Here is a 17,425-nt window from a genome sequence, read left to right as displayed (position 1 = left end):
AGGGACAGAAGCAAGATTGGGCAAACCAGAACAGTGGACGCAACGGGTGGAAAACCAACAACAAGCGTGGAGGCCACAAAAGGTAACATCTAATATGGTGTTGGAAGCAAATACTAATTTTCAAAATCCTGTTTCCAACTGTAATTTGCAACCCACCTTAGGACAGCCCGAGTTAGTGCATTTACCACATGTAATAGCTGACTCTGGAGGTGAATTTAAGATTTTTAGCTACTTGGAATATATTGTTCAACCGGAATTAGTTAATGTCCTTTCTAAAGGCTTGACATTTGTACCAACTAAAAGAATGGGCATTTGTGGTGTTTTGATTGACTTAAAGGTGTATTTACGGAAACTCAATTTAAACCAGTTGTTCAATAATGAGTTGAGTGTAAATGCAGAGCTTAAAGTACCCAGCATTTACAATCCACCCTTACATCCATTGTTGGATATATTTGAAAAGATGTGTGACATTGACCTTAGGTGTTTATCGGCTACCAAAGGAATAGGTCCAACAATGTGAATAATCTAGGGAGTGAAGTTTATAACATGTCATAGAATGAATGGGTTTTGATAGACACCTTGAAGAATGCTGATGTAAGAATTGTTAAGGCTGACAATGGTGGTAGTTTCATGTTGTTTGATCACACAAACTACATACAGAGAATGGAAAATATGTGTAATTTGGCTACATATATGCAGGTTTCTCTGAATGAGGTGAACCAATCATACAACCGTATTACCGTGTTTATTAACGACTTGCTCATGGAGAACAGGATTACTCTAAATTTGGTAAACTACTTTACTATGGTTTCCCCTAAAACCCCTGTGATTTTTGGGATTCCAAAAATCCACAAAGGATTGATGGACTCTCCCATGCACCCAATTTTGGATGGAAGGGATTCAATGACATACCCAGTGGCAAAATTTGTGGACAGTTTGTTGAAAAAATACATGTCAAGGGAACCCTTTATTTGCAAGGACTCCTGGTTTTTTTTGGAAGCAATGAACAACCAGGTCATTCACCCTAATTTTAACTTTGCCACAATTGACGCCAAAGATTTGTACACTGTCATCCCACATGATGTGGGTATTGAATGGCTCATGTTACTATTAGTAAAATGAGGGGCACCTGCATCTGAAATCAGCCTGATAACAAAACTTTTGGACATAATTTTGTCCAATAATTTCTTTTTGTTCAACGGCCAGTTATATTTAGAGAACAGTGAGGTGGCAATGGGGTCCCCAGTGGGGGCCAGTTTTGCTAACCTAGTAATGGCCTTTTGGGAGGGCAAATTTATGCATAACACCATAAAGAGATTTAAGGGTGAGATTCATCACTATGCCAGATTTTTGGATGTGATTTTTTTTACCTTTAAGGGAGAAGAAAGTACGTTTAAGGAATTTATGACATACTGCAACAACGCAACAGATTTTCTGGTATTCACCCAAGTACTTCATACTGAAAGAATAGCTTTTCTTGACATTGAATTAAGGAAGGATAATGCCAGCAAACAGTATTTAGCCAAAATACATCGGAAGGACATTTATTGTAAGTCCTTCCTCCATTACAGTAGTGCCCACCACCAACATCAAAAAAGGTCTGTAGTAAAGGGACAACTGGTCAGGGCCGCAAGAATTTGTACTACGGTCATTGAATTTGAGGAGGAGTGTAGATTGTTATTGCAAATGTTCACAAACAGAGGATACCCTGTAGACATGTTTAGCAACCTATTTGAGGAAGTTAAAAAAAAAAGGACAAATGGCCATTTTAAAGACATTTTTGATAACAGCAATCGGGATAAGTATTGATGACAGGGTACCTCTTGGAGGTGAAAGTAATCTAAGGGTTGATTATAGGTACGCCTTCATTACTACGTTTCGTTCAGACGGTGAAAACAGTAGACAGATTTTGCAAAAGAATTGGAATATTTTACAAACAGACAAAGAATTTATTAAATTTGGACCTGCATCAAATGTAGTTTACAGGAGGGAGATTAATTTGAAAAACCTCTTGGAACTGCCATCCCCAAAGATGATACACATTCCAGGGATGTACAAATACGAAGCCTGCTCTTATTGCAGGTTTATACAAACAGGTAAACAATTTAACATCTTGGATGAAAAATTCACTTGTAAGGGCAGATTTAATTGCAATTTGACTATGGTTGTTTACCTCTCTTCCTGCCAGTCTTGTACAGGTTTTTACATCGGCAAGACTGAGCACAAACTAAGGGAAAGAGTGTATGAGCATATTTACCACATTAGGAAAGCCAAAAGCAGAGAACGCTCTCGCAAAACATGTGGTAGAAAACCCTGGTCATTCCTTCACATTCAGGGTGACCGACCAAATTGAATTTGACATTAGGGCTGGTCTATTAAGCTTAAAACTTGAGGCGAAGGAGCTGATTTGGCAGCTTAGAACCAGGGCCTGTACAGCACCAGGGTTGAACGACGTATGGTCTTTGGCATGTATCTTGAAACCAAGGGGTTTAAAATGTTAACACAAGGCTAATACTCAGGTGAATAGACATATAATTTGGGGCACTCTTTGTGTTTGTTATATACACAAACCCCCCCACCTCCTTTATGCACAAGTACATGCATTTATGACATTCAACTGAAATTTATTCATGTTGATTAGTGACATGTAATAATTTTTATGTACACAATAACAAGTATTGTTTTTTGGATGTTTTATCTGGCTTTTTCATGTATATTTATGTATTCTTTGTATATGTACATATGAATTTGAGTATTAAGTCAATAGAAAAGTGTATATACATTTTTTACACCATTGTTTATACAATTTTTAGGTACATGTGTTATAGAATTGAGAATTGTATCAGGTGACATGGTGTCATGTGAGGTGACTGAACATGTGACTATGAATCTGGTTTTAAGTATGGCTACCATTCTTTTAACTAATGTCTGATGAAGTTGAGTGTAAGAATACTTGATGAATGCACTAACCATTAAAGTTTAAGGAATTACTGTTGCCTGCCTATTTTCTTTGTTGTTTTTCAGTAGTTTGTTTGCAGTTTGACTCTACGCTGGTTTCTTTTTGGGTATGACACCTGGTGAGTTTTCAACAATCCCCAGTGGTTTATCATCCCCCTAAGGAAGGGAGAATGACCAGGGGGCTGGAGGATCTGAAATAAGTCGGTTAATGGTTTTTATCAACAACATAACTAAAAAAAGTGGATGATTTGACTGACCTTGTGAACAGCGAACGGCTCCCTAACAACCGGGAGCAAGTAATAGTACAGTGCAACACTTTGAACTGGGCTGGTTTGGGCTGGTTTGACCCCACCAGCCAGTTCAACAGTTTCAATGTCACCTTGAGGGAATATTGGGAATACAACTGTGATAACTCTTACTAATTCAACATCTTTAATACTTAGTGACTGGCTGCAACCAGGCATTGGTTTGCAGAACAAGGTTAACCATGCTGATGTTAGTGCCAGCTCTTCCAACAATAACATCAGCATTGTAGACAACCTCATGACTTTGGATTATAAGTCTTTCAAGCTAAAGAAGTTACCCCTTGTAATCTCCTTTTCAGGGAATGCATCAAACGGCACCAGGTGCCGAAAGGGCTTTGTACCTGGCATTATCCGACAGGGCTGATTTCCAGTTCAGCCTTCCGCGTTGAGCTCTTAAAACAGTTCTATCAACACGGGCTCGAGTTTCTGGAGGTGCAGGTTTAGCACTACCAATTCATGGTGGGCACTTTAGTGCAGGAGATCAAGGATGTGGATAATGCTAGAATGACGGACCTTGATTTCCCCCAGCACCAATTCGATTACCAACAAGTTTTCACTAGTATCGACAAGCAAATGGAGAAACTAAAATCTTTTAAAATCAAAAAATTGAAGGGAGATGAGGACGAGCACAAAAGAGGGATGGCGTATCTGGAGCCTCACCCCCTCACAGCAATGGAATGCTCGAGTAGAAGTGAATAACAATTTTGTGAACACCCGGGCTAACAGTGACAATGAACCATCCAATATAGGAGAAAACAACCGTATCTCTTGCTTAGACCAACAGGACTTGGTTGGTACAAGTGAGGGAAATGATGGAATAACCCTACAGGATACCCAGGAACTAAGAAGAAGCAAACGGCTCCCAGGCAAACACTCACAGGCAAACACAAATGCAAGGTCAGCAGCTTATTATCCAAATTTTCGCCAGGGACAGAAGCAAGATTGGGAAACCCAGAACAGTGGACGCAACGGGTGGAAGACCAACAACAAGTGTGGAGGCCACAAAAGGTAACATCTAATATGGTGCTGGAAGCAAATACTAATTTTCAAAATCCTGTTTCCAACTGTAATTTGCAACCCACCTTAGGACAGCCCGAGTTAGTGCATTTACCACATGTAATAGGTGACTCTGGAGGTGACTTTAAGATTTTTAGCTACTCAGAATATATTGTTCAACCGGAATTAGTTAATGTCCTTTCTAAAGGCTTGACATTTGTACCAACTAAAAGAATGGACATTTGTGGTGTTTTGATTGACTTAAAGGTGTATTTACGGAAACTCAATTTAAACCTGTTGTTCAATAATGAGTTGAGTGTAAATGCAGAGCTTAAAGTACCCAGCATTTACAATCCACCCTTACATCCATTGTTGGATATATTTGAAAGGATGTGTGACATTGACATTAGGTGTTTATCGGCTACCAAAGGAATAGGTTCAACAATGTGAATAATCTAGGGAGTGAAGCCATTAACATGTCAAGGGATGAATGGGTTTTGATAGATACCTTGAGGAATGCTGAAGTAAGAATTGTAAGGCTGACAAGGGTGGTGGTTTCATGTTGTTTGATCATACAAACTACATACAGAGAATGGAAAATATGCTTAATTTGGCTGCATATACGCAAGTTTCTCTGAATGAAGTGAACCAAGCATACAACCATATTATGGTGCTTGTTAACGACTTGCTCATGGAGAACAGGATTGATCTAAATTTGGTAAACTACTTTGCTATGATTTCCCCTAAAACCCCTGTGATTACAAATGCTTGATGGACTCTCCCATGCACCCAATTGTGGATCGAAGAGATTCAATGACATACCCACTGGCAAAATTTGTGGACAGATTGTTGAAAAAATACTTATCAAGGGAACCCTTTATTTGCAAGGACTCCTGGTCTTTTTTGGAAGCAATAAACAACCAGGTCATTCACTCTGATTTTAATTTTGCCACAACTTGACGTCAAAGATTTGTACACCATCATCCCACGTGATGTGGGTATTGAATGGCTTGAGTTACTATTAGTAAAATGAGGGGCACTTGCATCCAAAATCAACCTAATAACAGAACTGCTGGACATAATTTTGTCCAATAATTTCTTTTTGTTCAACGGCCAGTTTTATTTAGAGAACAGTGGGGTGGCAATGGGGTCCACAGTGGGGGGCAGCTTTGCTAACCTAGTAATGGCCTTTTGAGAGGGCAAATTTATGCATAACACCATAAACAGATTTAAGGGTGAGATTCATTACTGTACCAGATTTTTGGATGAGATTTGTTTGACCTTTAAGGGAGAAGAAAGTACGTTTAAGGAATTTATGACATACTGCAACAAGACGACGGATTTTTCTGATATTCACCTACATATTTCATACTGAAAGAATAGCTTTTCTTGATGTTGAATTAAGGAAGGATAATGCCAACAAACAGTATTTAGCCAAAATACATCGGAAAGACACATTGTATCTCCTTCCTCCATTACAGTAGTGCCCACCACCAACATCAAAAAAAGTCCATAGTAAAGGGACAACTGGTCAGGGCCACAAGTATGTGTGCTATGGTCATTGACTTTGAGGAGGTGTGTAGATTGTTATTGCAAATGTTCACAAACAGTGGATACCCTGTAGACATGTTTAACAGCCTATTTGAGGAAGTTCAAAATAAAAGGACAAATAGCCATTTTAAAGACATTTTAGATAACAGCAATCAGGGGATGAGTATTGATGACAGGGTGTCTCTTGGAGGTGAAAGTAACCTAAGGGTTGTTTACAAGTTAGCCTTCATCACTACATTTAGTTCCGACGGTGAAAACATTAGAAAGATTTTGCAAAAGAATTGGAATATTTTACAAACAGACAAAGAATTTATTAAATTTGGACCTGCACCAAATGTAGTTTACAGGGGGGGGATTAATTTGAAAAACCTCTTGGAACTGCCACCCCCAAAGATGATACGTATTCCAGGGATGTACAAATACGAAGCCTGCTCTTATTGCAGGTTTATACAAACAGGTAAACGATTTAACATCTTGGATGAAAAATTCACTTGTAAGGGCAGATTTAATTGGAATTCCACTATGATTGTTTACCTCGCTTCCTGCCAGTCTTGTACGGGTTTTTACATCAGCAAGACTGAGAGTAAACTAAGGGAAAGAGTGTATGAGCATATTTACCACATTAGGAAAGCCAAAACAGACAATGCTCTCGCAAAACATGTGGTAGAAAACCCTGGTCATTCCTTCACATTCAGGGTGATCAACCAAATTGAATTTGACATCAGGGGTGGTCTATTAAGCTTAAAACTTGAGGCAAAGAGCTGATTTGGCATCTTAGAACCAAGGCCGATATAGCACCAGAGTTGAACGATGTATGGTCTTTGGCATGTGTCTTGAAACCAAGGAGTTTAAAATGTTAACACAAGGCTAATACTCAGGTGAATAGACATATAATTTGGGGCACTCTTTGTGTTTGTTATATACACATAAACTTCTCCCCCCCCCCACCTCCTTTATGCACAAGTACATGCATTTATGACATTCAACTGAAATTTATTCAGGTTGATTAGCGACATGTAACAATTTTTATGTACACAATAACAAATATTGTTTTTTGGATGTTTTAGCTGGCTTTTTCATGTATATCTATGTATTCTTTGTATATGTACATATGAATTTGAGTATTAAGTCAATATGAAAGTGTATATACATTTTTTACACGATTGTTTATACAATTTTTAGGTACATGTGTTATAGAAATGAGAAGTGTATCAGGTGACATGGTGTCATGTGGGGTGACTGAACATGTGACTATGAATCTGGTTTTAAATATGGCTACCATACTTTTAACTAATGTCTGATGAAGTTGAGTGTAAGAATACTTGACGAAAGCGCTAACCATAAAAGTTTAAGAATTACTGTTGCCTGGCTATTTTTTTTTTTTCAGTAGTTTGTTTACAGTTTGACTCTACACTGTGTAGTGACATAGCAAAGGTGCCATTGCACTCAATGATAGGCATGATGAGTGCCAAATACGGTATGACACTGACAGTCTGAGATTTACTTGCCATACCTTTCTTTATAGGTTGTACAAAATTGAATGGATCCCCACATCTTACCGACCACTGAAAGTCAAAGGCTATATTGCACTCTGTGTCCTTAAGTCCATTGGTATTTGTTCAACTGTGTGCTGTGTGCAGACACTACTATATTTTCCAGGGGTTGATGACTTCCATATGGATAGTATTATGCGGTCCTTGGCATTTGCTATTTGTCAGTGCCTCTGGCAGCAATTGACTGTGAGTCTCAGGCCACCCTGGATAACTGTTGGCTCTGTGTTGGATTCAGTGACAGCTCCTAATATGCTATCACCTGCTAATGTAGCCAGTTAGAGGTCACTGACAGTGGCTGTGACTGCAGAGAAAGGAATGGCTACAAGGGCTACTCTATTAATGATGTCTGAGGGAAGTCCACTGTTGACTGGCATCATTGTAGTGTAGGTCTACCCAATGATATCTTCTTAGATTATGACTTGGCTATCAACCAGCTGACATACAAATCTGTAAATAACCTATGCAGTTTCCAGTATGGCCTACTGGCCTAATATTGTCATGCACCTTGTCAGGCCATGGTAGTGAGTCATATTCTTGTCATCCACCACATACTGTCATGGGAATACATGTTCTGACACTTTTCCTGTCATCACATGCAAAATGTTACTATGGCGCTCATGATGAGTAGTAGGACACAGCCTGTTTGTTCATCTATGTGGTTGTCCCACATCATAAAAGGCTTTGTAGCTTCACATACCCTCATCCAGGTAGATGTCTTGATTAGCAACATGAGCAATCAGATGAGTTTTGCATGTAGTATGTTTTCTGTACCAGAGTTGGTGATATGTCAATAGGGAACTGACCAGATGGTGATTAGAAGCAAAGCTGCAGCATCACAATATAATGTGTAATTTCCAGTGACATAAATGTCCAGGCTTGCTGAAACAAGCAGCACAGTGGTGTTGATCCATATGCAGTGACACTTTCATGGCACTTCGTGCATCCTGCCTTTCCACAGAATAATGGTGGATATCTGCATGACATAGGTTCATAGCTTCATAGGCTATTGGCCCTAGGGCCTATATAAGCCTAGCCAAATGGTACCCTGGATTTTGCCACCCAGGAAAATTATTTTCCTGTGCACCTGTCAAGCAGAGCCACAGAAGTGATCCCCAGGGTGAATTTCCTATCTCCCATCCAATCATCAAGATTTTTCTTGAAGAGTGCTAATGTGGAGCTTTGTTTGATATAGATAGGTAGTTTGTTCCAGAGTATGGGAAGTCTCTGGGACACAAATCTATCCCTCCGGCATGTTCTGTTTATTGTGGTGACAAGATTTAGGTCACTAGAGCGTCTAGCTCGAAGGGAGTGGGATTTCTTTACATGGAGCATGTCCAACATCTCCAACATGGCTGTCAGGCCTACTACAGAGGACTGGCCACCTTTGCTCAAAGTGTGTCCACCTTTCACATGTCCTAGGTATGTCATATTGTATAGTTATGTACCCAGAACACATCTGTTTTCCCACATCATGTCATGCAACAACCAGTTTGCTGTGTGGTTGCTTGACATGCATTGAATGGTTGCAAGGGCAACGTAATGTCAGCAAAGTTGAACAAGTCCTCTGTGCATGCATGGGCATTCACAATCTCACTGCAAGGTGTGCCTACAAACACTGTGTTTCAGGCTGTCAACCTCAAGGGTGTGGCATCATGACCCTAACTTTTCAGGACTTGCAGAGTGTAACATTTGTAGGTATTGTATTGTAGCCATGCCTACTGAGAGGATTATGGTCATTCCTAGGTCCACATGGCTGGCAATGTACTGTATGGCACACTGCCAGGCAATGTGTTACCTTAGGGCACCTGCTTACATGTGACATGTTGCATTTCACCATCTGTCATGACACTGTCTAATGATGGTGTGCTGTGATGTACACACAAGGATGACTGTATTGCTAATGACACTATCAATGACTGCTGATGACGTGGACAGTGTACCCACTCCTCTACTCATATGCCATACAAACACAATGTGTGACAGATGTGACTGTACTTCAAACCTTGATTCAAAGATGTCTCACAGAGAAGTCAGTATATATAGCAGTGAGAATTTTGCCAACATGCACAGCTCAACTCCTGCACCATCCACACCCACACCCACAACACACACACCTGAGTGTGTGCAGCTCCTTATCAGACACATTCCCAAACAACAGACACCTCAATAAACCTTCCTCTGAAGAGCACAGTACACTGTGCATGCACCCCTGGTCTCATCAGTCACACACCTGAGGTACATCACAAACACAAACCTATTATTCATAGTTGAGTATATCTTGAGACACATTGATGTCCATGTCACCAGGCTACATATGGGAAATGTAACAGTTAGCTGTGTGTAGGGTGATATGATACACCATACCACACATTGCCCCAACTTAAGGAATATCAGGTGATATAATGAAGTCATCATATTTCCAGCAGGTGTATACGATTAGGGACATATGTCACCGGACTCTATGCAGTCACATGACTGAGCTTACACACTCTGTATCTTTCACGGGTATGCCAGTAGCTTTCAGCTACTTTTAACCCTCATCTAGCATGATGGATCAATAAAGACAGAACATGACGGACTTCAATAATTACCTTAGTATGTGGTGTCATTGTAAGGGGATCTCTACATGTCTGCCTGGGATAACTTGCTCAACAGACGTCAATGCTTTGCCAAAGATGGTCTTCATCTCTCACCGTTGGGAATTTGTATACTGCCAAGGCTGCTGACATCCCCACAAAACATCTATCTAGAGGGAAAACTTTACAATGAGAGCACCATCTTCATACAACTTCACAGTTATGCTGCTATAATCTGGGGAAGGTGTCCCACTTTGGAATATGCAGACATATATGCAGACATTTCTGCAGTCAAAGACACCTAGTTCATGGCTGTGGACAGAACCACAGGCATGCCAGACTACACGTCTTTCCACTTGTTCAGATCTCAAACTGACAGTGTACAAGACAATGCAGGTGGTGTATACATATTCATTAAGGATAAATACACATCCAGATTTAGTGAAACACTATGCTTTCCCGGAGACACTGCAGGTGGTATACACTTCTGGAAGGCCACATAATCAAGCATTGCCAGCTACAGGAGCTGCTCCATGTTTCCAGACACCCAATGTGCTTATTTGCATCTGTGTGTGTCTATCAAGCTATATCAGTACGTCATGGTATGGGGTGATATTAAGTAACCAACAGCTGTGTTGGTTAGCTGTGCTGAAGCTCACATGCCCAAAGGTTACTCTACATCCATACCTACAATGCCCTGGACCAGTGGCATAACATCCCCACAAGGGGATGTGATGTAGTGCTTCATGTATATCCCAATGTCAGAGCAGAGCTGAGTGGTGCCACTGAGATTCTTGACATAGCTATAGAATACCTTGTGGTTGTCTTTAGAATCAGTGACAATTTTGTTTTTGTAACTAGCTTTGGAAAATTTTATTTATGAAAATGAAAACTACAATGCAGATTGAGATTGACTGTCTCTTTTATTGTATCAGACTCACATGATATCCATAATGATACCACATATACTGTGTCTGTACTCATAGCTAACCTGTTGTCTCACTGGTTCTGCATCAGCTTCACTACCCTGTTCCCACCACATGTGCCACATGACATTCCTGCATACAATCCATATCTACCGAGCAGGTTGTAACTGTTCTCTCTTGGGGGTACGCACGGCATCTATTGGACATGCTAACATCCTAGGCTGCATCCTACATGGGATCCATCAAGGATTACTAACACCATTGGGAACTCCTTGCAATCATACTGGAACCACTGGATGCATCCTAGCTGACTGGACAATGGCAACTGTTATCCCTTTGCACAGAGGTGGTGCTTCCACTAACAACCATAACTGTAGACCAATTTGCCTGAGTAGCCATATCTGTACTCCCATGGAGAAAATCATCATGGAGCTGATCAGCAAACATATTTGTGATCTACAAACAGCTGACTGTACACATTTTGGATGTCTGACAGGGTGATCATGGCTGTTAAATGTGGTGGACATGTCCAAAGCAGTCACCAAGGATCTGGGTGAGGGGACATCAGGGCATACAACCCCCTGGATGTAGACAAGCCATGTGACTGTATTGCCCACTCAAGCATCATTGACAAAAGCACCCACACAGGAATCCTTGATAATATTTTTATAGGGATCACTAAGTGGCTCATCGATGACACACATACTAAACATAGGGAAATCCACCTGCAAAAGCTGATCTGTAAGAAGCAGTGTTCAACAGGGCTCAGTACTGGGACCTGTACTGCTTGGATCCATTGCACTATGATACAAGTGAATAATGACTGTCTGTGGCTGACAATGTTGGCTGATGCCTGAAAACTGTGAGTGGTCATACACTCTGTTAGTTATGTCAATACCCTACAAGAGGGTATTGATGAACAAATGCCTGTTTACATACTACTGGCCATAAAATCCATGCAAATATACAGTATATGTAGTATCATTTCCATTGATAACACCTATGTTCCTGGTAAGTTGCACATCAGCTGCAACATATGATGTACATACTCAGGGGTGATAGACCTGGGCACACAGGCCTGGCCACACAGGTTTGCACCTAATGTACCTTAGATCACCATGTCTCCCCAGTGGTACGATGGGAATCATATGTCATAATTAAGGGCACAGGTACCTGAAATTGACATACTCATAACCTCCATGTACTCTTCCCTCAGCAAGCCACTATGTGAGTGCAATGGCCATTTGGTACTGTACCTTTCCAAGCACTACTGGCAATTGCAAACAACACAATGGTCCATCACAAAGGACCTTCATTCACATCTTCAGTATCTGTCTAATGGGCTTCATCTGACATCTGTAGTCAATGAAACCTGTGGCGTATGTAGACTAATCAGAGGTGATCTCTGCCTTGCATACAGGGCAATGTGTGACCCTGCTTGATTGGATATGCTGCATATCTATAGGTGGCACGGTACATGGATTACTCATTGTAAGAACATTAACCTGGTATGTGACTTTAATAATACATGCTGGTGGGCGAGATCTGTCTAGCAGACTTAGCACACCTTTGGAACAGAATCCTGCATAATGGCAAACAGAGCACCTAAGCGGACCTCGTCAGATGCCATCATTATGAATGCTGGGTGAATATCATTTCACCACAGGGCTTCTGCCTGTGTCCCTTGTGGCCAAGGGCAATATGTGCTGATCATGTAAATAAGGGTAAAAACTTGGCTAGGATTGTGAGGGCTGTAGGGACATTATGCTACTAAAGTTCAAAGATCCTATGATTCCATAAGCTGATGTAAAATGCTGTAACAGCAACATACACACACACCTGGCAACATTGAAGATAGCACCACTTCTGCTTACAGGACACTGCACAGCACACACAAGTTGGCTGCATGTGGATTAGTACATGTGCCTATCTAATGGTACACAATACAGATCACAGTACATGACACACGTGCTACACCTCAAGTTTGCTATTGCTGTCTCTTTAGGACATCTCATGCTTGATGACATCAGCAGGTCTAGTTGTGGTCAGGTATTTGGAGGTTCATATCACCTGCTACAACCAAAATAATGCAAAACCCTACCTTTTTCTAAGATACTGAGGTGATCATATTTCTGTCATACAGAGATATACACACAGCAAGTGGCCTGGAGCGAGATTAGAACCCCACCCGAGCTACTCTTACACAAGATAGACTACAATTCTTACCTAATGTGCCATAGCTTAAGTCTGATACTGCAATGGTAGCTGGTAGTCTTAAGGTTGATGACATCAGCAGGCCTTGTAGAAGAGGGTGGTTTGGACACTGGTAGCTTTGGACACTTGCAGCAACTTACAGGGCCAAAAAGTGCAGCACAATTGCAGTGTCATAGTCAATGAGGGAGTCTCAGTCGTTTTGCGGGGGAAACATGCACACACGCACACAACAAGTGGTCTGCAGTGAGAGTAGAACCCCTACCAAACTACTTTTACACACTATAGGTCATAGTATTTATCACACGTGCCATGGCTAATGGCTGTTTTAGACATGACTGCAGGCAAACTTACTTGTGGATTACATAAACTAGGCTTGTGTTGAACAGCATCTGTGGTATGCAGACTGAAATTGCTTCATAATGTTATCTACATCTAGTTGCCTAGGAGGAAGATAAGAGATATTTATCCTAGCTATGTGGCTACAGTTACAAGTTTGACAATATGTGGCTGTTTTCATTTCGATGGGCATGCCTGTGGGCAAAAACAATGCACGCTGTCGATGCTTGCATAGACACATTATGCATTGCACCACCTGCTCAACTGCTGCTGTCTATGTGGTGACATCCAGCAGTCACAGGGGTCTGTAGGTAAGTGCATTATGTATTGTTGAGCCTTTACTTTGGATCATCTGAGCAACACTATAGTTTCGTGATAGTGAAGCATTACTCACCATTATCAGGGTATGTAGGACAATACAGGCATCCATACACATATTAATGTATATATAACAGGGATATATATATATATATAGAAATGTGGCTGTGTGTGTATGATATATATATATATATATATATATATATATATATATATATATATATATATATATATGTGTGTGTGTGTGTGTGTGTGTGTGTGTGTGTTACATAGATATGTGGGGAGAGACCTGAGATGTATGTTTTATACATAGCTATATATAGGCATATATAGGAATATCTCTATTTATATATTCATAGAGATAGATATACTATCTATGGGAGAGAGAGATAGTGACAGATAGATATGTATACATATATGTATGTATGTATAGAAATATCTATACATAACAGATCATTTTGTGCAAGTGGCAACAGAATTGCGCTCTGTGTAACTAAGTGTATGAGCATGGCCAGTGGGATTGTCAGTAGTTATAAATTGACTCCAGGCCACACATTCCTGTATTCCAGCCCAGGATTTTATGCCTTACAGACATAAACAGGGTCTATATTATATCACCAAATGCTTAAAAAAGCGAACGATGAATAATAGACCCCATGAAAGCGAAAGCTTACAATCTCGAAAGCTCAGAACAGCGCTTTTTTTTTCCAAGGGAAAAAAATTGCTGTTCCAAAAAAAAAAGAAAAGAAAGAAAAAAAAATTGAAAGAATACATAAAGTGGGGTGCTTTGCCCCCCACACCTCCTGACAACCTCCCACACCCCCCTCTACTTAAATATACCAACTCTGAGATCGCACTACAGTGCCGAAAACAACTAAGTAACCGAAGCGGCCAAGCAAATTCTTTCCCTGGGAAAGAATTTGCTTAAAAGCCGCTTTGCTATTTTGCCTTTTCGTTGTTTTAAGTTCGACCAAGATGCATTCGATAGAATGTGTCTTCGGTCATCTAATAGGAACCCCAATAACATCTGTCCCTGTGTTTGCAGTACTGCACTTCACTGAAATTGTCCACAGCATTCTTCAGCTGTCTGAATTAATATGTGACAGAGGTTAGTAATGTTACACCACAAACAGAATGACAAAAAAACAACATAATAGTACCTTACATCCAAAATTATTCCTGCGTTAAGTGAGGCATACAATGTATGATGAATTTTTATATTACTGCCCTGAGATTGCCTGAACTGCTGATATACCATTGATGAGTTACTGTTATAGCAGTTATATGGGAACACTGCTGTGTTGGGGTGGTGGAACAACACCGCATGTTCTGCTGGGATACACAGTAATCCAAATATCCTGTAACCCCTCTGTTTAACATCTCCCTTGACTGATGTAGTGAATATACCATGCATGAGGCCTAGTGAATATTAAAGGACACATGATAATGAACTGGGTATCTGTAGTCCCATGTGATTTTACTTTTGCCGAAATAACCCACTATATTTACTTGCTTAAATGTAGGAAATCCATACTTATATTACCATATCATACTAATCCTTACAAGTACTGTGTGTAGGTTAGAGACTTACCTTGCAAATGCAGCAGTTGACAGAACTGTAGCATAGGGCTGACTCTGTCTGATGCAAACAGTGCACAACCAATCCATGGATAGGTACAGGTTGTGTGACTTGCCTGGCATCAAGCTTGATATATGTATGTAAGTAGCAGTAAGGTGTCAATCCCTAGGTTGTCAGTGAATGTGCTATGCATTTTCTCTTAGCCAAAGCCAGGGCATACTGAGCATGCCTACGTCTGCTTGCAGGGGCCATCAGCAGGAGGTTCCTCCTCCGAGTCCTCCTGTGACTGTGGCTGTGGTGACCTAGGCACTGGTGGGGGGCTGTGTATCCCTTTCCTTTGCTGATCCTGCTGCAGCTGTTTTTCAAGGATTATATTGTGTAGCATAGCATGTACTGCGAATATATGTACACATGTGACTGGAGAGTATTGCAGGGCATTACTGGTTATATCGAGACACCAGAACTGTGACTTCAGAAGCCCAAACACATGCTCTATGATGTTTCTAGCTTGAGTGTGTGCTTCATTATGGTATTCTTCCATGGGTGTGTGTGCATTTCTGATATGTTATCATCCATGGTTCCAGGGTATAGCCAGCATCCCCCAGTAAATGTCCATGTGGAATGTCCCCCCTAGCAAACATCTGTGATGCTTGCCAAATATGGAAGTAGTAATAACTGCCAGGGCTGCCAGCACACACATTCAGGATATTCCCCTGGGCATTGTACATGACCTGGCAGTTGATAGAGTGCATATGTCTCAACCTTTTACAGCAAGAAATCCGGATGAAGCCACAAATAATGGGGGACAAATTTCCAAAACTATGGACAATTTTTAAATATTGTTCTTACAAACCTAGAAAGGTGATACACTAACAGGTCTTGCATTATCGTGACTTTTCTGAAAGATATGAAGTCCGAAACTCAAATGTCTGCCATTTTTTTCTGACTTCAGTCCTCAATGATTTGCCAGAAAATTACAATTTTATGTGTAACAGGCCAAAAATATGAGTCAAAAATCTGGTCATTCTGTGAAAATCTGGGCAGTTGAGAGGTATGAGAGTGGTACTCGTTGCAGTTGACTTAGATTATACCCTTTTCACTGGGTGGTGCCTTAATGTGTATATGAGTGCAATCTATTGCGCCCAGTACTTCAGGGCAATGTGCAACACAGTAGAAGTGTTATATATTCTGGTCCTCGCTTCAGCGGTGAGGGGAAAAGATATGAGCTCACTGGTATGCGGTATCATGGCATGCAGGAACTGGTGGAGTATCATGGATGTAGATGCCTGTGAGACCCCATCATATCCCCAGTTGGTCTTTAGAAAGTACCTGTAGCTAGTATCCTAGGGGGTACACATACCTTTGTATCCACTGGAATGGGTTCCCCTCTCTTGGCTCTGGGTCTGAGTTGAGGGAGCTAGAGCTGAGTGAGTTCCTGTAGTATGTCCCTGTCCACCCTATAGTGCTCTTCAATCTCCAGCTCATGTAGCTCCTGGAAGGTTACCCTGGGCCTGAACACTCTTCTCCTTCTCTGCCTAGGCCTATTGTCAGCAGCACCTGCAGCATTGACTTCAGCATCTAGCACATACAGATGTTTCAGAACTGCAGCAGCCCCTAGCATTAGCTCAGTTAAAATTCCCAAGTCTGTACTCCAATAGTCCAGAGTATTGGGAGAAAATCAGAATGTAGGGTGTATGCATACTTTATACAGCTCTGCCGCAGGTGCAGAATGTGTGATTGGCTAACTATGATACATTCCACGTGCCTACAATATAATTAACATAATTTAATGGCCCTATTTCAGTGCATGACACCACACACAGAACAGAGCAGCATAGCTTATACAAAGCTCAAAATGTCTGACTGAATACATTCAGTTTTGAGAACATGCTCAGCCAGGCGGCACACCACAAAAATACTCACACCTAAGCTTAAACAAGCTTAGAAGTGAGGATACCCCCCTAATGTCAGCCACATCCTGTGTAAACATCAGCATGGTGTAAGACCCTACACAAAGGGGGTGTGCGGACATGATTACTCCTTTCTGCTATTCAGTAACCCCATCTCATTTGCATACTTATCCATGCTGACATACTAGAAACTACACATTTCA

Source organism: Protopterus annectens, chromosome 2.part1, assembly GCF_019279795.1.
Source record: "Protopterus annectens isolate FY-2018-M chromosome 2.part1, PAN1.0, whole genome shotgun sequence".
Classification (NCBI taxonomy): Eukaryota; Metazoa; Chordata; order Ceratodontiformes; family Protopteridae; genus Protopterus; species Protopterus annectens.
This window is presented reverse-complemented; position numbering follows the sequence as displayed.